Source organism: Xenopus laevis, chromosome 6L (assembly GCF_017654675.1).
Source record: "Xenopus laevis strain J_2021 chromosome 6L, Xenopus_laevis_v10.1, whole genome shotgun sequence".
NCBI lineage: Eukaryota > Metazoa > Chordata > Amphibia > Anura > Pipidae > Xenopus > Xenopus laevis.
Genome location: NC_054381.1, coordinates 82,821,103 through 82,847,798, shown reverse-complemented (window position 1 = coordinate 82,847,798; position 26,696 = coordinate 82,821,103). Strand labels below are relative to the sequence as shown.

The 26,696-nt window shown below is 36.4% G+C and overlaps 1 protein-coding gene across 1 annotated transcript in view; it reads left to right on the top strand.

Moving 5' to 3' along the window:
* Positions 1 to 22,512: 22,512 nt before the first annotated feature.
* The window catches only part of LOC108705572 (cadherin-18-like), a 385,765-nt gene continuing 381,581 nt past the window's right edge, over positions 22,513 to 26,696 (top strand). The window contains exon 1 of the mRNA XM_041566239.1: positions 22,513 to 22,777. The gene's annotated coding sequence lies outside the window, so the exon portion shown is untranslated. The remainder of the gene's footprint in view (positions 22,778 to 26,696) is intronic.

Here is a 26,696-nt window from a genome sequence, read left to right as displayed (position 1 = left end):
TCAAAGTCCCGAAACTCCTTTGGCAGACAAAGAGTCTAAGTCCCCTTTTCCCAAAAGAGTACCATTGTCCCCATGTAGCGCTACCTGCCCCAAATACCTTTCCCACTGGACAAGATATTGGCTCCCAAATGGCAGGCACACAAACCGCCTGTTTCACAAACAGGAGCTAAGCTGGATCCATATTCTTTTTCTACCCTCCCTCAGGCACAACTCACCCGAGGGATTCACTCGACGCTGTCTTTAGCGTGAGCACACAGAATTCCTCCCCTGCAGAACTACAGCTCCCAGCACTCTCCATAGCACAAGCACAATAGAAATCCAGATTTGGAAATCAGGAGTTCTAGACTCTCTTGTTCTAGCATCCAGGCTTGTGGCTGCTGCACCCCCCTTGGCAGCCAGAGTCTTACTCCCACTCTGTCCTCAGTGAAATAAAAACAACAAATCCACACATGATCACATGGCATCTTCTATTGATAGCAGCGACACCTTGTTACATCCTCTGGTATCTACTAGCATGCTGCACAGGGACATGGCTCAGCCCCACCCAAGACCCGAGGAGACCCTCTAGCTGTACAAACAGAGGATTTTCCACCATATGGTTCAGATTATCAGTGTATCAGGGTAATTTGCCCTCTGTATCCCTACAGGTCAAATCCAGCATGAAAGTTTGGTCGTAGTTTTTAAATATGAGATAAATTCGGATTTTAGTTAATAACCCCTTAAGAGTTTGCTTAGAGACAGTAAACCGAACCACTAATCCGCTCAAATGCACCCACAAGTTTCTAGTTTTTCTCTTTTTCACAATCAAATTAATTATGTATGAAAAACTATTCACAAATGAGAATACTACTTACTAAAAAATTCAATTATGATGCAAGATAATTTAAGAACACACTGATTACCAGCACTATTTCAGACATCCTGCCTTTATTATACATGTATGTAATTTTAGCTTCATTATATTACACTAGATTCAGACATGGGGATAAAGGTCAGACTAGTTCAGTGCTAGGAAACTGTGTTTAAAGCATCCAACTCCAGTGGCAGGAGCAAAGACCATGGAGCCATGGACCCTGGTGAGCTGGCGAAGTTTTATTGAACTTATTGCTTTAAGAACATTGATGTTGCAGAAATACAGCTCTTGTCATGCCTTGACCTTAATAACATGTTAAAGTATTCTGGAATGTGTTGTTCCACAACATCTGAGTAGTGATATGAGTGTGATTGAAAATTGCAGTAGAGTTTAGTGTCCCTTCCAGGATATATTGCACCATAATCTGAGGACTGAACCAACTTTATTCTGATTGTTTTGCTGTAAAAAAATGCACACATCATTATTATGCACCCCTTGCCTTCCACATTAACTAATGTGCCCTCCACAGCCCTCTCCTTTTCTAGTTAAGGAGTTGATTAGGCATTGTTTTCAGAAAACATTGGTACCATGAGATGTTTTTTTCCTATTAAGAAAAGCTGTGTAGTGTGGTGTAGTGTAGATGCTAAAAACATCTTAATCACAATGCATTTCATCTGCATTTCCGTGATTTCACAAATTTGCACCAGTTTTGCTCATTACTACTAAATACAAAGTTGCTAATAAATGTGTTATTCTGAATAACACTGCATAAACTATTCTGTGTATTTTTTTCAATACAAATATTAAAGCAATGTAACTCCTATTCTAAATGTATTTTAATATTGGAATGATGTGTGCTTTATCCTTACACTGCACTCTTTACGTGTCTTGTTTATAAACTCTGTGCCCTATTCACACACACTATAGAACATGCCAATTCATTGCAGTTCAATGCATTGAATAACTTGGACATTCAAAGTCTTAACATTTTGTGTAATTTCTGTAAAAATAGCATTCATGTACATTATGAAAAAGAATAATATACCACCTACTGTACATAATATATAACAAGGCATCTCTATAAAGACACTCATGCTGTGGCCTTGTATATTAATATGGTCATAGAAACTTTTATTGATTTAAAATATTTGTATAGACTAACAAATCATTTAATCTTGTTTTTTTGTTATGGAAACTTCCATGAACTTATTAAAGTTGAGGAATTTTTATTACAGTAAACATTGCTCTTCATTTAGTATTCAGATGAATGCTTTATTAAAATGTAAACATTTCTCCTTTTGCAATGTTAAAGTCATATTGATGTATTCCTTTAATAATAGGAATTAGTAATGAGCTAAAATTTTTTCTACAAGTTTTGCTACGAAAACAACACCTATAGACTACAGATGGTGAAAAAAATTGTTGCGCGTAAAAAAAAATTTGTGTTGCCCATAGACTTCAATGCATTTCTGCTAATTTTCAGTGAAAGGGGTCTGATTTGCCCATCACTAGATGCAAGGCTGCTCACCATACAGCTGAGCCATACCAACACTCTACCACAGGTTAAGTGCAAAGCATGGAGAACAGGTTCTGTTAATCACATTAATTCTTTAAGTACTGTTTTACATTTGTACACCAGTCTACAAACATTGTCCAGCTCAACAACAATGATTGAATGCTTGTACTGATTACAGCTAAGAGTCCTGCAGTCTAAATACAGCAGGGTGGCCGACTTAGTGAAGCATAATCATTATCTATTAATATTCTATTACTTGTGACATGTTCTTATACATTATAGGAATGTGTTAGTATGTTTGTACACTTTAATAGACTTAAAGGGACAATACACCCCCTTGTTCAACATAGGGTTACCACCTGTCCGGTTTCGACCTGGACAACCTGGTTTTGGAAATTTGGAAAACCAGGCAGGATTCTCCTAGATTGACCTGGTGATAGAGCAATCGCCGATTGCCACACTGTGATATCAGTGACCCACCCTGCAACATCAGTGGTTTACCCTGCAACAGCACGTACATGCCCCCCTGCCTGGATCGCACGGCCCCGAAAAGTGTCAACCTTAGTTCACAGGGCCGAATTTACATAGCGGGTCCCTAGGCCCACTGTCGTTCATCTCCCCCCGTCATCTCCCTTTTATTCACATAAATTTTCATAATCAGGACCGGAGAAATGGGGATTGGCGCACAGGAAATTATAAAAACTATTTTATCTTCTGCAAATCCCCAGTGTTTCTGAACCATTGTGGGTGTGGTTGGCCAGCATGCCGCCCCCTAAAATCCTGCCACCCTAGGCCTGGGCCTTGGTGGCCTTTCCACAAATCTGGGCCTGTTAGTTCAACATGAGTTGAATGATTGTGCTGAATATACTTTATTTACAATATACTTTACTTTGTTTTAATCAAGACAAATACATAATTTGAAAACCATTGCACAGATGAGCCAAAAATTCATTATGCAGGGGGTTATTTGTGCCCTGGTAATATTTACCACACAATCAAACATGGAGTATCTTTAATTTCCATTTTTGCCCTGTTTAGCTCATGAAATAACAAAAATCACAAAAGTATATTCAACTCATTACACCAAGGCTGAACTATATGGTATACAGCCACTTTAAACAGAGGTACATTTTACCTATTATATTGAACACAAATATGATCCTTTTAATTTTTCGTGCTCATTATTATGTGCAGCGGATTATAAGGATGGATACATTTGTTTGTTTCTTAAGTTTGTTGGTTTTTGGGGTTGGGTTTTAATATCATTATAAGTTTCAAGTTTTATTTTGAATGTTTCTTCTTCAAATTTTATCTAGCTTATGATATAGGCTTAAATAAGGTTTCAAGTTTTGATTTTTTGTTTTTTACAGTGTCATAAACAATAGGATGTCTGCTCCTTTCAGATAAGAATCATTGATCTTTCCCTGTCTGCTTGTTTGTTTGGAAAGTTGTTCATAAAATATCACTAGACTGGTGATTTTTGACAGAAGAAGTAGATGAAAGTGATTGAAAAAAGCTGTAAAAGTAACTGTAGTATTAATTTATTAAGGGAGTCATACTTTTACAAAAATATGTTTCTATTTCTAGATTATGTTTCTAATATAAACCAAGCATCGCAAACCAGGTCTGAATGCTAACATTTGATTTTGAAGTCAATTGGGGAAATTTAATAAAATGTATAAATGGAAAAAACACAACAAAGAAACCTATTTTACAATGTAACATTTTTCAGTAGACAGATATTGCACAAATTAGAAATCCAACTCAACATGGTTAAAACAATCATCATTTCTAGTTTTTTTCAGTGAGGTGTGATGCTTTAAGCAAAGCAAGTCTTATGCAAAGCCATTAGAATGCACCCTATATGTCTGAATGTAACCATTTGGCAACTGTTTTTAAAATTATTCATTTAGAATATGTGCTGACAACATGGTGTTTTTTTAAATAACTAGACTATGACAATTGGATATAAGCAACTCGCCTGTAAAACTAGATGACTAGTGCAGAATTTGGATTGTTATAAACTGCTTACTCTTGTAATGGTGTCACTAGTGGTTAGTAAACCTCTGTTACTAAAATGTTGTAGTTGCAATAGGCACCTTGCATCTGTAGGCATTTTGCAATACACCTGTAGTTATATTTATTGCACATCCATAATGTACCATTAAAGCTTATCCCACATGAATTTACTTAACATCAACAATTTTCTCTCAAATTCATTTCGCCAATAATGTCTGAGAGTAAGGGGCAAATCAATCAAGGGTCGAATTTCGAATTGAAAAAACATAAAAAATTTGAATTCAAAAAGACCAACTGAAATTGAGTCAAAGTTTTTTTTTGGTCGAATATGTCTGTTTTCGATCGAATAAGTCCGTATTCAGCTGAATTCAAATCGTACGAATCAAAGTAATATCGAATTTGAACGAATTCGAAGTTTTTCCCAAAAAAACAGCACCAATTGACTCCAAATAAATTCTAGGAGGTCCCCCATGGGCTAATACAGCAATTCAGCAGGTTTTAGATGGCGAATGGTCGAAGTCAAATTTTTAAAGAGACAGTATATGATAAATTTCGATATTCAAATTTTTGAATTTTTTTTCAAATTCAAATCAAATTTGGACTATTCACTAGTACACAAAAAATAGCTTGAAATTTTAATTTTTTTCATTCCAAAATTCATCTCTACCTTTGATAAATCTGCCCCTAAGAGTAAGATAGCGAAAGAAAAGCCTCATAGCAGAGCAGCTTGTAGAAATTGTGAGATTGCCTTGTGTCCTATTACAGGTCCCTTTCTGTTGTGTGCTAGACATCTGAATCACCGCACTGCACACACAGCACCCCAGGTTTAGCACACTGACCTGAATACTACACACTTACTCTTAACTGTGGCTTCATCCCAAGTTCATAATTGTGACTTGGTCTGCCCCACTCACTAGCCTGTGTAACTCACTCACCTAGTGTGAGAAGCAGTTCCTTCTTTCCTGTCATTGTCTAGGCCTGTGTAAGATAACATGGAGTGGCACATATACCAAAAAGGCTATTCCTTATAAATATAATATAAAATATCCATATAAATATCCCAATTTCTGTATGTTCTGTATGTTTCTGTGGGGAACACCCATTGGTTTGCTGCCATCTATTGCCCTTAGTAGGAATGACACTTAACTATTCACATTACAATAAAAATAATTAACTTACTTCCACTACTTTTCTGTTACTGAGTATACAGAAATGAGTGGGGATGTTTCATGAGTGACTGTGATTCACATCTATTTCTGAGCTGTTTTCAAATCTGGTTCCCAAATAATTACAGTTATACAAATGATATGTACACTATGAGGTGGGTCTCTCACCTCATAGTGTACATATCATGATTATTTAAAGAGATACTGTCACCTGAAATTAAACTTTTTTTTACATCTATAATATTGGCTTTGCAAACTACTTCTAACTTTGCCATAACGTATTTGCATGATGCTTTTACATTACCTGTCTGATCCGCCATGTTCTTGTATGAGGGGGCTGCCATATTTGTGCAGCAGGAGTCCGTTAGCTTTAGAAACTGTAACTAACAGGCTGAGATGGGACAGTCAGGTTGGCAAAGTCAGAGTGTCAGAGAGTCAGGCTTAGGAACTTCAACTAACAATTATATACAAAAACAAACCTCTCAGCAAAAAATGATCAACATGACCTATAGGTAACATTTAATGTACATTCATATGCTAAAATTCATTTTTTAGTGTCAGTATCACTTTAAGGTACTTTTGATTTTAGAGACTTGCCACTAGTATTGTACGTTTTGTGCAAACTACTAAATTACGTTTGCTCAAAGGAAAAAATTATTTGCACATCAGAATATTTTTCTTCATGAACATATTTTTGATAATATGATCATTTGATCATATTAACACCACTGTCAAAACCTGTCACTTTTTCTTACGCAATATTGCCAAAATCCGTCCCTTCCTTTCACCTGATACATCCAAGACGCTCATGCATGCTCTCATCCTATCCAGACTAGATTACTGTAACCTTCTACTAACTGGCCTCCCTAACTCCCATCTCTCCTCTCTACAGTCTGTATTAAACACTGCTGTAAGAATTATCCTCCTCTCATCCAAAAGGGTATAAGCCCCTCCGCTGCTGAAGTCCTTATCATGGCTTCCTATAAAACAAAGCATAACTTATAAACTCCTCCTCATAACCTTCAAAGCCCTTCATTCCTCTGCACCTAACTACATCTCATCTCTTGTCTCTCTATATGTTCCTGCCCGAAACCTCCGCTCCTCTCAGAGCAACCGCTTGGTTGTACCCCCCAATACTAATGCTGTTTCCCGCATCAAACCCTTCTCTCTTGCGACTCCTTATATTTGAAATGCCATTCCTGAATCTCTCAGGAGAGAATCCTCCTTCAATGTTTTTAAAACAAAACTCAAAGACTACCTCTGGGAGCACCTAGATAACACCTGAACTGGCACTTGTATAACAGTGTAACAAACTGTAACCCACAGCACCTTAACACCCCTCTGAATTGTGTCTGTATGTTACCCTCCCTTTTAGACTGTTAGCCCTACAGGGCAGGGTCCTCTAGCCTTTTGTTTCCTTGACACTGAGCACTTAATCTGCATTGTAATTATATTTTATATTTATGTGAATTGTATTCTAATAATGCACTTATTGTTACTTTTCATTCCAATGACCCCTTGTTTGTTACTACTAATTTATTGTTTTGCTGTAAAGTGCTTTGCCCTCAAGGAGCACTTTACAAATAAAAATATACATACATACATAGTACATACATTTTTCCATTATTTACTTTTATTACCTTTCCTAAAAACATATTAATCATGGCAATTTATGGGGAAAAAATAAAACAAATATTTAAAACATAAACCTATGCAAGACACTTGTAATAGAACCAAACACATCAAGGAACACATTCAGTATTGTTCTGGATAGAAATGTTGTTTATTTTAATTCCATTCACAACTGCAAAGATATACTAAATGCAGATGTAGTAAACCTTTAGGGGTTTTTTTCTCAGATAATTTGAGATTTGCACCTGCTTCAATGCACATACAAGGAACCCACTGAGAGTTATCAACACCAGAATACTTTCTACAGCAGAGCAAACCAGTATGCCAAAATTGATCACAAAGGACTTCTACATATGTTGAAGTTCCTTAACAATTAACATACTTTATTTAGATGAACTGTAATTTATTTTATTGAGAAAACAGAAAGCTTCCATGTAAACAAGCATGTTTAACCCCATAGTTAAACAAATTTAAACATTAAACACCTTTCCAGTGCCAGTTGATTTTTGCCCTTAACTGACAGTAAATATAAACCAAGTTTTGAACATTTTTGTGCTCTTTAGGATCATTTCCTGGGGGAGAGCTTTTACTTTTGGTACTATATATTGTTTTCTTTTCAGATGTCTGAAATATACGTATATTATTACATGCATGACCATAACGGTAAGTTGGCCCCAGAAAACCATATATTTGTTGAACTTACACATTCTAAAATTTCTGAAAATTAAAGCTGACATTTCAGCTAATGCAACACATGGCCCATATTCTGTAAAAACACATTAAAGATGACCCCAGAAAAACATACAAAACTTATTTTATTCTTCATGGGTCTATATAAAGTTTTAGTGGGAAAAGCTATCACTGAGAACTCTTACTGGTACTCCAAATTGAATCTTCAGTTCATGCACTGTTTGTCACTACTAACACTTTTCATTCACCTATGGGGGTCCCACCTGTAGATGGATGTTATTACAATTAGGCAGACAGAATGTTGGTCTCTCCAGACATGGAACAAACCTCCACTCAAGCATGCTCCAAAAGATTGTTTCTGACAGATCCTTCCAATTTTCTTGGCCCACAGGCAGCCCTCTCCTTTTTTCTACTCCATCTGGCTTTGCTGGACTATCCAGCTCCATTGTCCTTTTAATGACTCCACAAGGTCAATTTATTAAATGTCGAAATGTAGTGGTTTTACAGGTTTTTGAAACCACGACTAAATTCTCTTACTCTAAAACCATGAATGCCATAAAAAGTATTAAAAGATCAGAATAAAAAAAAAGTATGAACTGAAAATAATGCTGAATACCTCTAAAACTTCTAAAATTCTAGCTTCTCAGACAATTTCTAGCTAAAACAATATCCAAAACCTCTAAAAGTCTGAATTGATTAAAAATTGTGAGCAATGAGGTTGATGTTTAGCTGCCAAGCAACTGCTTTCAAAAACATAGCAGCGCCGATAGAAAAACATAGACTCATTCTACACAGTTCATTCTTCACTACAAAAAACTGCTGCAGGAGGGGGGTGTGTACTGATCTAACACTACAGCCCTACTAGGGATGGGCAAATTTTTTTGCCATGTTTCGCCGCAGGATTGACGCCCATAGACTTGTATGGCAGCGTGCGTCAGAAGAAAAAGACGCACGTCAAAAAAATTTAGCCACACGTCAACAATTTTTTTTACTTTAATGGGCGTCGACGACAATTCGCCGGCGGCAAATTTTTGGCCAAACAAAACGGGTCAAATTCGCCTATCCCTAGTCCCTACACAAAGTTTATGGATCTGTGATTTTCGCAGGAACAAAGCACAATTTTGATCATGGTAAAAAACACAATAAGGATTTTGCCCAGAATTTCAGCAAAATCACAACCGAAAAAATGTATACGTTTGCCTCTAAAGTGACGTGTAAAACATCTCCTTTAGATAATTTTCCTCACGCAAGAAATAAATATGCATATTCCTTCTGAGATTTATTAGGAATGAAGGATTCTAATTTTATTGTTAAACTAATATGTATTGACTAGATCTATTATTAATAACTGATAAATTGTGGCTGAGCTATAACGCTAAATTGACGTGTTCTGCAAATGATGAAGTCTTTCATAATTCTATCTTTCTCTAATATCTAAACTTTGTGGTGGCTTAAAATAGAAGTAATTTCTGTTGAAATTGCCTAGTAAAATAAGAAGACTTGAGGAAACTTTTTCTTTCGAATCAGTGTGAATCAGTGTAAGTGGTTCTTCACAGTGAGGTTGTGGAATGCTCTGCCGGGTGATGTTGTTATGGCAGAGTCTATTAATGACTTTAAGGGTAACTTGGAAGATTCCTTGAACCAGCATAATATTCACTGATATTGGATCTTAAGATCTACAGTTTATTTAGCATAAGCATCGATATATACAATTTGGGGGTTATTTCTCAAAGTCCAAATTTATCTCAATATTTTCTGCTACAAATGTCAAACTTTTGTGCTCATTACATTTTCCCGGAAATTTGCTTTGAAGGAAAAAAATTAGATTTTCATGATTTTTTCAGGATTTTCCTTCTGATTTTCACGATTATTTCGTATTTTTCACCCGAAAATGTCAATTTTTTTCCTGAAAACTTTTTTCGTATTGCACAAAATCCAGCACACATCAAAAAATTATTGGGACTTCTCCCATTGACTTATAGACAACCCCGACAGGTCTGAGTTGCTGGATTTTCTCATTTGGACTTTTCCATCCTCGGGGTTTCAGAAATTCCGAAAAAGTTGTGATTTTTTAAAAGTCTGATTTTATAAAAAAAAGCACTAATATTTAGAGTTCAGTAAATAACCCCTAGATGTATATATGTAAGTATATAAATACACCTGTATATGTATGTGATACATGTGCACAGGGGTTCATTTGGAGGGGTTGAACTTGATGAACCTTTTGTCTTTTTTCAACCCAAAAAACTATGTAACTATATATTATAACTGATGAATATATGTATTTGTAAAGACTCTTTTATATAAACTACAGCTCCAAGCATATTATCATATCTATTTATCACCATCTAAATTCTATATCTGGGAACTAATGATTATGTTAGTGTTACTATAGATAATAATTTAAGTTTTACTGCTGATTTACTGATTTCAAGTGACATGTTATTTTAAAAGCATATCATATATAACATCAGGGTTGCTACACCATGAGGAATACAGCTTAAGAAAACTCTTGAGTAAAACATGTCCCATTTTCATGACTTTATAGGAGTTGAGCAACCATTACTATATAAAGAGGGGATGCCATGATATAAAGGCATCATAACATTTATGTTTGTATGGAATCCATCAGCTAAGATATCTGTTTGATTGAGACTGAGAATGACTGAGCTTAAGGGCAATGGCATAAGGGACAGTTCATTGCCTGCTGTACATCTGGGAAAATAAGATGTACCGTAATTTTACCAAAAAATGTCTTACTTTTGCAGAATCATTTAATATATGTTAACATGTTGGTGTTATGAACACCTTGGTTGTTATCACAAGCATGTATGTAAAGCATTTTGTATTGTATTTATTTATATAGCACCATTCATGTACAAAGTGTTTTAGAAGGCATAAACACAAACAAGGGTAGAGTTATTATAAATTAGAATAAATACTTCAGTTTACACACTAACACAAAAAATACCAAATTGACCATTGACACCTCTCTTCTTTTTTGTTCCCTATCAAAAAGACAAACTAAACCACTGTCTCATTCTGTGTTATGAAATATTTTGAGTGCACTAGGGCCCAGCCACTTTTTTCCAATTTTCCAGTATAGAAAAATTATAAACTTTACCTGTAATTCGTTGGGAAAAATGGGTCATCAAAACCACTCTGATATTTGTCACATCACACTACTGAGACTGAAGCTAGGAATCAAAACGTTTGCATGAAATTTGATGCACTTTGATTGATAGTAACTGTACACAACTATTTTTTTTCAATTGTACTGTCTTCCATAGTGCTGTAACTAAGCATCATTCTTAGCAAGACCTGCGGTTTAAAACATCAGTCCTACACTCATCTTAGTGCGTGTGCAGGCAGACCAAAGACATTTAAATTCCAGGTCATCAAACTCTGTTGTCTGCACCTTGCCATGATGTTATCAACTTATGTTTATTTGATGCTGTTATCCTATAAATATATTTATATCTTAACAAAATTGTGCCATGTTCCAGTTTATTATTTACTGTATATATGCATTAACCTGTCATATTTCTGTAAATATCCTTAAATACACATAAATACAAAGAGATTGATTAATTGACACAAATATCTCACTAGAGATCACAGCATGTATTTGCATATGTTGTGTAAATAGTTGTGTGATTATAATAGGACACATAATTAACTTTGCCATTACATTAGAATATGCACTTTTTAAAATAATGTCTGCTATTGGAAACCAATTTACAAGGTAAAACACTTGCTTAAGGTATGGTAGTCAATCAACACAGGGTCGAAGGGTAAAAGGACATTACTCAGCCCCTCTCTTGCACACAGTAGTATGGGACACTGGATAACTGATGGATGAGCCAACACAGCAGCTGGATGTTTAGCAGTCCGTGAGGAACAGGAAGAATATAACTATACATTAACATCTTGTCACACATGTGCCCCCACCTTTTTGCATCTCTTTTCATTCTCTTACACCTCCGGCTCAGCTGGCAGTAAACATTTTCCCTTTTTCAGCCCACTCGCAATTATCACTGAACTCAGCTGTAATTTCTCAAATCCAGTTACAGCAGAGCTGGTCCGGTATTCTGGACAGCGACATGTTTTTTTCTTAACCTGGTTAGCAGGATGATTGCATTTATTATTATTATTATTATTATTTTCATCTTTTTTACTGCTTGAGGAATCTCTCTGCAGCCAGAAGGTTTTGTACAGTCAATTCTTTCTGACACAAAGTCTGAGTCCTGGCAAATTCTTTTTATTGTGTATATTGTGTATCTGGACAGCCTTATAGGAGTGGTTTCACGCTGTGCACGAGCACTTACAACTGCAGGGTCCTAATTCAGTTGCTGTGCAGTAAACTACATTTGTATTCTATGAGGCTTTTAAGTGCAGGCACTGTAGTGGAATCTGGCTTTAACCCCCAATGTCATGGTTTGTGGTAGCATTTTTCCATGTTTAATGTAATTTTGTCAAATCAGTATTATTATTTATATCAATCTAGAGTAGATAAATAAATTAATATAATAATAATTATTAATGCATTTTAGCTAATTCTGCGATATCCTCATCTTAATTCATACAACAGTTAAATGTGATTCATGGTTATGGTCATTTAGAGAGAGCATGTAGATCAGATGGTGGTTTGTCAAAAATACATTCAATTATATATATATAGGTTATATATTTGTGTGTTTGTATAGTTTTTTTACCCTTATGAGTAAGGTGGGGTCTCGGAGATCAATGCTGTGATCAGGTCAAGCCAATGTCCAAACATGTATTCAGCTAAGGAGTATTGTCCTGCCATATTGTCATGTTCCTCATTCCCTACCAAACAGAAAAGGTCAAAATATTGCTACTGATTTCCCCCAAGAAATCTTCAAAACACTGGTATACTTTTAAATTTTGTTACTACTACATTTTTAGGGACTAGGTTAACACTCCTATCTACACTATGCAGATAGACATGTTCCCAGCTTTGGGATTTCTTAACCTAGTAAGGGCTTTTGGAGATGCTCTTCCTTAAAGAATTTAAATCCTATCCTAGACCTAAAATAAACAACATTATGCTTACATGTGTGTGTTTTTTTAAACTTAAAGGTTTTTTTACTACCAGTAATGTTATTTATTTGGTCAAATGCCCCTGTGGCAAGGCTTACATAGGCCAAACCAAATGAAAGTGAAAGAATGAATTAAAGAACATAAGGGAAATATTAGAAACTTTAAACCTATTGTTAAAGAATGTTACATAGTTAATTAGGGTTGAAAAAAGAAAAAAGGTCAACCCCTCAAGATGACACCCAGTACATATTTTTGGATCAATGCACTCACATATAAATTGTAAATATACATAACTATGCAAAATTAACTTTAGATTTTGATATCTCTGTGTTACAATAACTTAATACTACATGTCATGTGACATAGTCAAGTAATTTCCTGACTAGTATAAATTTTGGATGGAAATTTTGCTTCAAAACATAGAGACCTAACCAGTATTTGGGCTACCTTTCTTTGGGTGCATTACCAACATGAAGTAGGCATGGACAGTAGGTTGCTCCTTGGGTGGATATATGCAAGTTTTTTTTCCATGGAAGAACAGTAGCTGGTTGACTGAGATAGTTTTACCTTTTTGGAAAAGACCTATGTGCCAGCTACTGTTACAGCGCCATATCAGGAACCCAGAACATGACATTAAAATAAGTGCATTTTAATCAGGCCCTTACTTGAATTTAAATTATGCAAACGTTTTACATTCTTAACAACTGGTACCCTATACTAAGTTAAATTATAAACCTCAAAGTGCATGGCTCTTGGTTTTTCAGTTAGCGTACTCTAATCGTAAGGAGCCAATTTTTTGGAAAAATACATGATCATGCAATTAGTGTTAAATAACTGGAATGCGGATTAACACTTTTGTGGCATAAAGGAGTGGGAGAAAAGAGTGTTTTTTGACACTCTGCAGAGACTAAATATATACTGTAGAATAAAGAATTGTGTAGAGCCAATATTTTCAAAAGCAGCAAACCTAGAGTACGGTTCGCGAACGTCGCGAACCCCATAGACTTCAATGGGAAGGCGAATTTTAAAAGCTAGAAAAGACATTTCTGGCCAGAAAAATGATTTTAAAGTTGTTTAAAGGGTGCAACGACCTGGACAGTGGCATGCCAGAGGGGGATCAAGGGCAAAAATGTATCTGAAAAATACATTGTTGACACAGCGCTGCGTTTTGTGCTGTAAAGGGCAGAAATCACACTACGTCACTCAGGTGATGTTTCTGGACACGGAATGTGAAAAAGCTCACACAGCTAGGTGGCACTTGGTTAAAGACTGGGCAAACAATGCCTGCAAGGGCAACGTATACAGTAGTGGATACGGAATATATTATTGCTGCTGTAAAAACATCACTCAGGTGATGTTTACAGACACGGAATTATTATTGTTATTTAGACAGAATGTGAAAAAGCTCACACAGCTAGGTGGCACTTGCATACCTCCCAACTGTCCCTCTTTTGACCACTCAATCCCCTGTCCCTCTTTTGTACTGGAAACTCCCTCTTTTCTCTGCACTGAACAGCCAGAAAAAAACCAGTTTCTAACTTAATTGGCTTTTGGCAGAGAGCTCAGAACAGCTAACAGGTGCAAATAAGATACTTTGTAACAATTTTGACTCTGGTTGGTGTTGGTAGTGGTGAACTACTAGGAGGAGCAGCACACCAGTCCCTCTTTTCTCTGAACTGAACAGCCAGAAAAAAAAACAGTTTCTAACTTAATTAGCTTTTGGCAGAGAGCTCAGAACAGCTAACAGGTGCAAATAAGATACTTTGTAACAATTTTGACTCTGGTTGGTGCTGGTAGTGGTGAACTACTAGGAGGAGCAGCCCACCAGTCCCTCTTTTCTCTGCACTGAACAGCCAGAAAAAAACCAGTTTCTAACTTAATTGGCTTTTGGCAGAGAGCTCAGAACAGCTAACAGGTGCAAATAAGATACTTTGTAACAATTTTGACTCTGGTTGGTGCTGGTAGTGGTGAACTACTAGGAGGAGCAGCACACCAGTCCCTCTTTTCTCTGCACTGAACAGCCAGAAAAAAAACAGTTTCTAACTTAATTAGCTTTTGGCAGAGAGCTCAGAACAGCTAACAGGTGCAAATAAGATACTTTGTAACAATTTTGACTCTGGTTGGTGCTGGTGGTGGTGAACTACTAGGAGGAGCAGCACACCAGTCCCTCTTTTCTCTGCACTGAACAGCCAGAAAAAAAACAGTTTCTAACTTAATTAGCTTTTGGCAGAGAGCTCAGAACAGCTAACAGGTGCAAATAAGATACTTTGTAACAATTTTGACTCTGGTTGGTGCTGGTGGTGGTGAACTACTAGGAGGAGCAGCACACCAGTCCCTCTTTTCTCTGCACTGAACAGCCAGAAAAAAAACAGTTTCTAACTTAATTGGCTTTTGGCAGAGAGCTCAGAACAGCTAACAGGTGCAAATAAGATACTTTGTAACAATTTTGACTCTGGTTGGTGCTGGTAGTGGTGAACTACTAGGAGGAGCAGCACACCAGTCCCTCTTTTCTCTGAACTGAACAGCCAGAAAAAAAACAGTTTCTAACTTAATTAGCTTTTGGCAGAGAGCTCAGAACAGCTAACAGGTGCAAATAAGATACTTTGTAACAATTTTGACTCTGGTTGGTGCTGGTAGTGGTGAACTACTAGGGGGAGCAGCACACCAGTCCCACTCCCCAACACAGCTAGACTAATAGCACTGGGCTCTTACAGTAGCAAAGTAAAAAAAACAAAAAAGAAAATAAAAGCAGTCCTTACAAGGACTATTGGGTTACAGGCAGCAGTCAGCAGATGAGAGATCAGCAGCAGGGCAGCTGCCCACAGCAGCTACATACAGAGCACTGCAGTAGAAGGTAGATTACAAGTCAGCAAAGCTAACTAACCTAAACTCACTGTCCCTCAAATCCCTGCAGAGTTCTGTCCCTACAATACAGAGCAGTATCAAGTAGATTACTAGCCAGCAAAGTTACTATCAACTGTCCCTCAAATCACTAAACAGCTCTCTCCCTACACTAGCTCTTCCAAGCACACACAGGCAGAATGAAAAAACGCTGCAGGGCTTCAGTTTATATATGGAAGGGGAGTGGTCCAGGGGGTGTGGGGGTGGTCCAGGAGGGAGAGCTTCCTGATTGGCTGCCATGTATCTGCTGGTCTGGGGTGAGAGGTCAAAAATAAGCGCCAGCTAAGGCGAACCCAAATTGGCGAACGTCGTGCGACGTTCGCGAACATTCGGCGGACGCGAACAGCCGATGTTCGCGCGAATTAGTTCGCGGGCGAACAGTCCGCGACATCCCTACTCAACACTCTTGGAGCATCACAGATGAGGCATGCTAAACTCCATCCATAGACCTAACCTGCCCATGATGTCAGACTGATTCCTCCAACTTCTCTGCACTGATGCTTATTTATATGGTCACAACTGCACGCACATACAAATGTACTGCAAGCAGTACATTTTAGGGCATTTTAATTTCATCAAAACTGAAAAGAAGATTATGAGTGGAAAAATAAAATGAAATCACTGGGTTGTAATAATAGTCAATTGTCACAAACATAAACAGTAATTTTATTCTTGTATTCCTCATGTATATTATCTATATAAAGTGTATAAAAGGTTTTACCTATTGTATCTAATTTGAGTATGATAAACAGAAATGTTTATTTTTATGTATTAATTGCATTCATGTCATAAACTAATTTCTGCATATATTGAATATCTCCTAAACCCAGCTAAGCTGAAGGGTTCTCAAATCAGAATAAAGTGATTTTGAAACTAGTAAGAAAACAAAAGATTCTGATTCTCTTGGGTAAGATTATCAAACTAAAGCACACCTCCAAAGCTACATCAGGCAACAGAAAGAAAAACTGAATCACACAAATATATTTCAATTGTAGAGTAACACCAAAATTTAAATTATTAAATGGATGAAAGTGTAATGACTATACTGTTTATCACACAAGCTGGATTCTATGCTTCACAGACTGTCTGGACTTACAGCAATTCGAGAAACAGGTCCATAAACGGGCTGAAGGTCAGGGCTGGCGGCAAACAACATAAGTCCTTATAAACAGGCCAGTGGTCAAAACTGGGAGATCTGCTATGCAGGAGGATTGAACAGACTTACTCAGGAACATAAGGAACTCTGGAGCCAATGAGCTCAGGGGCAAGGGGCCAGATCAAGGAAAATACTCAATGATCCAGCAGAGGGGGTAGAAAGAGGTTGTCTTAAATGGGCCATTGATTAGGCAATTACCAGTGGTTTGTTTAAATGAAGAGATGTAGACAACAGAGACAATATAGACTTATGATGGCTGTCAAGATACCTTATGCAAAAGAACTCAAAAGATTCCAGAGGATCAATAGGATAATGCAACAACTTATGACAACACAGATCAGGATTTGAACCCTGACAGTTAGCTGGGATCAAGTACAAGGTTCTCTTTGACAGTCAGTTAGGATTAAGCACTAGGTACTTTTTTTTATTGTTATCATTTATATATACAGATATATATATATATATATATATATATATATATATATATATATATACAGATATATATATATATATGAGAATCAGCACTCAACTGAAGAGGAAGTGGCGCCACCAGGTATTCTCACAGACCCATTCTATATGGGTACTTTTAGACATTTAGCTTTTTTACTTTTTGATCTGCCCATGCTGTTCAGAAGTCCCAAATGGCGAGCTGACTGGAGTTGTTCTTTCTATTGAGACATGCAATAGAAAGAACAACGCCGGCCAAATTCAGGGCTTTTGAATAGCACGGGCGGATCCAGGTTGATTCGATATACTGTACCTACTAAAACATTACCACTTTGAGTGTACTTTTAAACAAAGTTTTATTTGTAGTAAAGGTTTTGCACTATATTTGCATTCTGCATGTTCCATAATAACAGGAAGAACCCTCTGGCTTTCTCTTATTGGGTTTTTTGATACATGCAAGTCAAAAACTAAACACCTGTAAGTACCCATACAAGACCTCCACGTGGTGAATTTAAACCTAACCAATATACTTCACAGTGTCTAGAAGGGCAGATGATAATATTGTTGGGACCTAAAAAATAAATGTCACCATACTGATAATACAATATACTATATCATCTTTTTGCTATACACTTTTTCCCTGAGCTTCACTTAGCACTGTCTTACATTTGTGGGTTCTATAGAAGCAATGATCAGCCTTGCCAATTACCTTGCAAAAATGTATAAGGTCAAGCTGTTGACCTTAAAAATAAGATACCATTGCCCAATTTCTATGCAGCTTTCCATTATACATTAAACATGTTTATTACTTGTAAATATATTTGTAAATATAATTAATATCACTGTCCTTTTCTCTGCATTTTTTGTTCTGAAGACATGTATTAACTTGGTTCTCATATGCTATTCCTATTAATAACTTGATTTCATATGGGTGATTTAGTGCCATGTTTTGATGGCTATAAAGTCTGTAATGTTGTTACATCACTGACGGCATTTTTCTGCTAAATCTAACACCTTTAAATATGAAAGTACTTTCTGTCCATGGCTTTACACCTACAGTGTAGAATGAGGATAAGAACAAGATTTAATTGCACCCTATTTTTGATGGGGAAAGTTGTGTGGAATGACAATGAATAAAGTAGAGAGTATGTTATAAGAGAGGTGTGTGGGGACAGGGAACTGGAAAGCAACTGGGAAAATGGGTTCTGAACCCCAGAAACCCCAGAAAACCCATAATTGCAATTTTAAACTGCCTTAGGGAAAAGGCACCACCATTCACTACTGAGGGGAGGCCGAGAGACTGGTATTCCTCTCATTAATGTCCTTTGTAATTTTGTGAAACCTTCCTCCACACCTGCATGTGTGTAATCTGGAGAACCAATAATATGAAGGACTGCAGTAGAGTGATAAGCAAAAAAAAAAAAAGCCCATAGACTCTAAATTATTGTGCATTGTTACATTTGTATTCTAGGTAAATACTGCCAGTTAGGGGCTCTGTTATGGCTCTATGTTTACAATGGCACCAACATCCTTTGTGTATCACTAAATAAAATTACTTAAAATTATATCCCTGACCTCCTAGTTCCCTTGCCTGAATAATATACTAATCTAGGAGCCTGAGGTTGCAGATGAGTTGGCCTGTTACAACATGTTACAAGTCAGCGACATCCAAAGGCACACAGGTCTACAGGAATTCTTCCAAAAATTCTTTATTTACGGATTGCAAATGCATTTGCAATCCGTAAATAAAGAATTTTTGGAAGAATTCCTGTAGACCTGTGTGCCTTTGGATGTCGCTGACTTGTATCCTGTCGTGAGGTTGCCGAGCCTCTACCATCGTGCACCAGGCGTCTCTCAATTTCCTATAGGGTGTGCGGGGTCCTACACTGCTGTTTACCTGTTACAACATGTACCTGTAAAACAATATTGCATTAGCTCTCCACCAGTCAAGACTCCAAACACCACAATACTGTGCAATTCCTGTGATTAACAGACCTGTAAAAAAGTGAATCCCAGAAGAGTGCACGCCATTGTACTCTCTCTGGAGGAAAGCTTACTACTAATATATTGTTTCAACTGTAATCAGGATGAGCAGTGGGAAAAATCAAAAGCACTAGACAGATAATGTTCCAATTAAGCATTTTCATTACTGTTAGTATATGGGTTGAGTTCCTATATAATCAGGGCAGATTTAAAGGATTTCATTGTACAGAACATTTCATCCAATAATACAGAACTGGAAACATCTAGTAAATGGATGCAGATGCACTCCGTGTCCTAATAGCTTTAATTCTCCTATACATCCCAAGACCTTCCCAGAATAGTCTACATTTTCAACTTGTGTATTAGTACCCTGACACTGACAATTTAAAACTGAGACACTAAAATGTTGATGAGTGTATGGTTTTTCATAAGGAACATATAAAACAACAAAAAAGGGGCTGAGAGGTTAATTTTTAGATTTTCATTTATTTATATTTAACTATGTTAAAATGGGCATGTGGGAGGTTTATTAAAGGGATACTGTCATGGGAAAAAAAAAAATTTCAAAATGAATCGGTTAATAGTGCTGCTCCAGCAGAATTTTGCGCTGAAATCCATTTCTCAAAAGAGAAAACAGATTTTTTTATATTCAATTTTGAAATCTAGACATATAGTCAATTTCCCAGCTGCCCCAAGTCATGTGACTTGTGCTCTGATAAACTTCAATCACTCTTTACTGCAAGTTGGAGTGATATAACCCCCCTCCCTTCCCCCCCCCCAGCAGCCAAACAAAAGAACAATGTGAAGGTAACCAGATAACAGCTCCCTAACACAAGATAACAGCTGCCTGGTAGATTTATGAACAACACTCAATAGTAAAAACCCATGTCCCACTGAGACACATTCAGTTACATTGAGAAGGAAAAACAGCAGCCTGCCAGAATACATTTCTCTCCTAAAGTGCAGGCACAAGTCACGTGACCAGGGGCAGCTGGGAAATTGACAAAATGTGTAGCCCCATGTCAGATTTCAAAATTGAATATAAAAAAATCTGTTTGCTGTTTCCGATGACAGGATCCCTTTAAAGTACTTGGTGGCGGGCTCCACCATATGTAATTCCCTTCTCAGACTATCCATTTTTAAAATAAAAATCTATATAATGTACATATATGTATTATATATACCCATGCATGGACACACATAACCCTATGGTCACATATCTCCTGCATAACTGCTCTCATCATAACTGCATCTCATCAAAGTATCATGTAACCATCAATATATCAGTGCTAACTGAATATGCTCTCTGACAATGATATATGCACTGGCAACTACAGAGGAAGCAGACACTATTGTGTTGAAAGCTCCCTACCCGCTGTTTTATTTTTCCTTAAATTGACGTGAATATTTTTCTGGTGGGGGGGGGTCCAGAGCGCTATTGTTACAATTGTTTTCAAATATAGCATACAGTTCATCAGAAGGACCCGCACTCCATATAGCGTGAAATAAACTTATTTAAATGCATATCCAACATTTCGGCCCACATTGATCAGTTGGTACTTGATAAAGGCCCTAATGTGGGACAAAACGTTGGATATGTATTTACAATAAGTAAGTGCGGGTCCTTCTGATTAACTATAAATATATAGTATATATATATATATATATATATATATATATATATATATATATATATATATATATATATATATATATATATATATACACACACACACACACACACATATACACACACACAAATTATCTGACATGCTGCCACTGATAACTCAAGTGTTGCTGAAAAACTTAAAGAACAATGTAGGTCATTTAGTTATGGGATAGCTGTTGCATGTGAAAATAATGTGGCGAGGAAACGGAAAGTTAAATATAGGATGAACGGCAGTTCTTACTGGACTAACACTCACAACATACCCTAAACTGCCTTCAGACACTGGAAGCTACAGCTCAGCTTGAGGGTAGCAGGTCAAAACCCCCTGGTTCAAATTAAAAGGTAATTAATAATAATAATACAGGTATGAGATCTGTTACCCAGAAATTTGTTATTCAGAAAGCTCTGAGTTACGAAAAGGTTGTCTCCCATAAACTCTGGATAATAGAAAGATGGAATAAACAGCTTCAGAGGTAGTAATTTTAAACTGCAAGTGCTTTCTTTAGTTAGCAGTGCTGGCACCTAAAAATTATGCCTCCCATAAACTCCATTTTAGCCAAATAATCCACATTTTTAAAAATTGTTTCCCTTTTCTCTGTAATAATAAAACAGTACCTTGTACTTGATCCAAACTGATATATAATTAGTTCTTATTGGAAGCAAAACCAGCCTATTAGGTGTACTTAATATTTACATGATTTTCTAGTAGACTTAAATTATGAAGATTCAAATTACGGAAAGATCCATTATCCAGAAAATCCCAGGTCCCAAGCATTCTGGATACATTTAATAATAATAATAATAATTTGAAATATATAAATATTGATGCAGCAACTGAATAACAAGCAATAAAAATCAGAAACAAATGATCTATTCATGGAATGGTTATAATTAGGAAAAGTGAGGTAAGAAATTGGATATGACATAAGAAGTTTCAATACAAGGAAATCACATTCCTTGACAGTATAATAACTGTTGTAACAATATCTGTCTTGCTATGAATATTCACTCCACTACTGGTCCTAAACCCTGAAAGAAAACAGAAAGAAATAAACAAATACTGCTTTTAGGTATATTTCTCTTTGCATATAACTTAAAAACATTGACAAATTGAATTCATGTATTAAGCACTGTCTGTTATAATGACATTTTCTTTCTTTGTGCAAAAACAATTTTTGGTGGAGGTTCCCTTTAATATATGTATTTCAGCACCACGGCCAGCAACACAGTTGTATTACTTAGGACCCTGCAGCTACTGCCTGCTCATGCCCTGCACTAAAACCCCTCCCATAAGGCTGTTCTGACTGGAATCTTGCAGGATACAGTCTTGTTGTGTACCTGTCTGCTTCTTCCAAGCCATAGTGTGAGTCATATCACTGTTTTAGGCATACTGTAGGGGGGAAAATCATACCGGATAAGAAAAGCAAAGTGGAAAGACTGCTAAGAAAGCAGTTTGGAGGAGGAGAAGACGGAGGCAGGGCAGTGATCAGTAACCAATCGAAGCAGCCCCAGTGAGTTGCAGCAGCACAGCAGACAAGCTGAGGGTTTTGAAGGTGCACAGTGCTGGAGTCGCTTGCCTCTCTGAGGACATGAGAGCAGCTGTGCTGGGAGCAGTAACAAACTCCCCTATTTTCTTCAAAAAATAAGTTCGTTGACAGCAGTTTAGGGCAAGTCAGCCAAGGTAAGGTTAAATTAAACAGCACTTAATTATTCCAGCATATAATCTACACTGCAGAGCAGCACTGGCACAGTCTATGCAGGGTCATTTATATTTGGCAAGATGTTACTATGCATGGAGTCAACTGCATTTTCTATATGGCATTATCCCAAGTGTGCAGCACAGAACCTTTTCTTTCATGTGTTTGCTAAACTAACAAGTCCAATAGCTGAAAGCTTTCCTTTTTGTCTGGATGTACTTGAGTATAAACATACAGTGATGTGGCATGTACAGCTGAGCTATGAAGGGGGGAAGACTTGCTTAATTAAGGTTTCAGCCTATGGCTTCTTTAAATATATTAACTAACTACTGAGATGCCAGGCATTTATTAGAGAGTCACCTTTTCATTTGTGATGATGTGGTTTATTTGTGTGGAAATGTGCAAGTGTTCTTGTGCAAATACGACCTAACTGCGTGCAAACTTCACATGGATACGCTTTACCTTTTACCCCCAAATGGAGGCAGGTTAAGTCCAGGACAGATGTGTGTGTGTATATATTGATATATATGACACTTCTAAAAATTCAGATGCACCATTTCATATTTTTTGAAATCATGCTCGTTGTTAAAAGCGGAATAGGCTGTGCAATATCAAGTTATTGTATTCATTTAAACTTAAAACCCAGACAATGAAAGCAAATTTAAAGCATTCACATTTTTTTATCGATTCCCTACAACATATAGTAACATATGGTTTAAATTTAACACTTAACACTGTGTTGATGCATATTTACTCCTGATTTTTAAAATTAAATGCAGAATTATGTTGTGTATACGGCAAGGGTTTTTGGTCTGTTATATGGGAATGTTATGCAGTGCAGATTCAGGAATTGTTTTAAATTGTTTTTAATTGTTCTAAATGTTTTATATTAATATGAGCTTAAATGCCTAGACAACACTTGAAGTGTATTGCGAGAAAATCCCCTTTCATGTAAAATCTAAAATATGTATATGTCAAGAAGAAGCCAAATACCTCTTTTGGTGGCAAAGTCTAGTGTATATCTGTCCACAATGTAACTACCACAATAAACACAGCTGATGAGTATTTATATGTCCTGTAGGAAAAATAAAATAAAATATATATATATATATATATATATATATATATATATATATATATATATATATATATATATATATATATCTATATATTACAAGCATACATTCCTATGATTTATTAACAAGAGTAGACTGCACTATCACCATATTTGCTTCAGATATATAAAATAAACTTAATGATGGGTATTCTTTCTGTACCCCCAACCCCCCCATCATATACGTATTTGATAAAAGTATTAAATGTCTTACACAAACATTCCCAGCTCTCTAAGGCTAAGCATCTTTCCTTGTCAGCCATCATTTTATTTTTCTGATTGTCAGTTCCCATAATACATATACCACACAACATATGTAGCTGAGTGTCAACATGATTCTTGGCTAGTAGTTTTTCCAATAAAAAAAAGACTACAACATACTGTATGCAGGAAGGGATTACAGATGTGCTGGCTAACACAAGTACTGCACACCTCATTATTGTGTCTATTAATCATAGGTAGCATCTAAAATGCAGGTGCTAAGACACACACACTTATGGAAAATACCCAAGAGGATATTTACTTAAATTGACAAGAAGATGCAACTCAGAACTCAGACGTGTCTTATTGAATATCATTTCTTAGAAGATATGGGCCTTTGAGAGTTTACCAAAGCCCCTTGTACTACAGTGATAAGAAAGGTATAGCAGGTATAACAGCAGTTCTTTTAAATTCTAGGAAAATGATTAACTGCATCCCCTCGTGTAATGTATTCATTGTCATTATGATACTTTTTCTAATTATTCGAAAATACAGCAGACAAAACATGGAATTGTCTTTATGAGTACTGTCCAGAAAAATCAAATATTACCTTATATTATTTGTCAGAAGAAACACACATTGGTGTTAGTAGAATGTGTAAATTATGTTTCCTTAGTATTAATTTAGGGATCAATAGTCCTAGGAAGTCATTAAACATATTCAGCAAATAAAGCACATGTCAAGACAGTGGGAGGCAGAGAAGGTGAAAGACAGGGAGACAGAGAGAGAGAGAGAGAGAGAGAGAGAGAGAGAGAGAGAGAGAGAGAGAGAGAGAGAGAGAGAGAGAGAGAGAGAGAGAGAAACTCAGGATAAGAGAGAATGTAAAAATAGAGAAATAGAATGTCTGCAGGAGACACTGTTTATATTTACTGAGCATATGCACATCATTAGCATAATCTTCATATTTTTTTTTCAATGGCTGTAATGTACTAGCATGTTTATTTATTTCTTTGGATTTGTAAATATAACTGAAATCTAAGCAATTCAAGTGCATTTTCCAGAAGAGAAAAATAACTGATTCATGCTGCTCTGAACTGGGTATTATATTTAGTCAATCTGTGGAGATCAGAGAGTATATTTAAAAGAAACACCCTCACAAGCAAAATGCTAACATTTCACTTCTTTGTATCCAATACAATGTTATTCTCTACTCAATGTAGTGCTGTGTTGATGCAATTAATCAAAATGTGACCTTCAGTTATTATGGTATAATTATAATGGTTATGTTATCTCATTCAAAGTAGAAATATTCATAGTCAGCAGGAAAAGCAGGCACATGTTTGATTTTCATAGAGGAATTCCCAAGAGCCTATGACAGCATTTTCATTGTTTTGATATGTTCTAGAATAGGCAGCTAAACATCAAAAGCCTTATAATCAGCATGCCATTTTAGTAAAATTTTAGTACAAAACAGGAATTAAGAAAAGTATGCCAACCCTTTCAGTGAAAGAACTAGGGATACATCACAGCGAGCAATGATGGAAACCTATCACCCTTATGAGACTAAAAATATGGGACCATGCAACAGAGAGGAATAAATTATATGCATTTTCTTTCACACCATTAGAAACAACAATGCATTTCAATTAGTCACAAATTAAGTTTAAAGAAAACAGGAATTTAAACCTGTTTAAAAGATACAGTCAAACGTGGTATTGCTAGATAGAATTTTGGATGAAAGGAAAAAAAAAAAATATATATATATATATATATATATATATATATATATATGTTTTAACCGAGACACTGTTAGGAGGAATGAACTGTTAAAATTTGCAGTGTCTTGCAGTCTTTCTTTCTGACTGGCCCCTTAACCCTGTTAATTCAGCACACTGCTTGGGGGTCATCTTCAACCATTCTCTCTCCGTCTCTAATCATATTCGTACTATTGTCAAAACCTGCCATTTCTTCCTTTGCAATATAGTCAAGATATGCCCCTTTCTTTCACAAACAACATTCAAAACACTAATCCATGCCCTTATCCTATCTCGTTTAGACTATTGCAATCTCCTACTAAGTGATCTTCCCAACTCCCACCTCTCTCCCCTCCAATCAATCTTAAACTCTGCTACTAAGATACTTATGCTCTCTAGAGCATTAGTCTGCCCTTACCTTTTGCACTTTTTCCTATCCAATATTTGCCTGTATGTTAGCCAACCACCCACTTAGACTGTAAGCTCTACAGGGCAGGGACCGCCTTCCTACTGTGTCTCCTAACACATAGCACTTAAGCTTTGTGTCCTTATATGAGCTCTGTGTACTGTGTATATTTATTGTATTTATTGTCTGACTTGCCTTCCCGTGTGTACTTTTATATATTCTACTTTTATTTATATTGTACTTTTATGCATTGTACAGCACTGTGGTTGTTAGCATGACTTTACAAAAATGTTATACATACATACATACATGCATCACATGACAGAATGGCAATTGTTTGTGATTGACAGCTTCTCTTACATGCAGACTGAGGAATAATTGCAGAAGTTTATCTTTTATTAAATACCTTAATGTAGGCATGCTTTTCT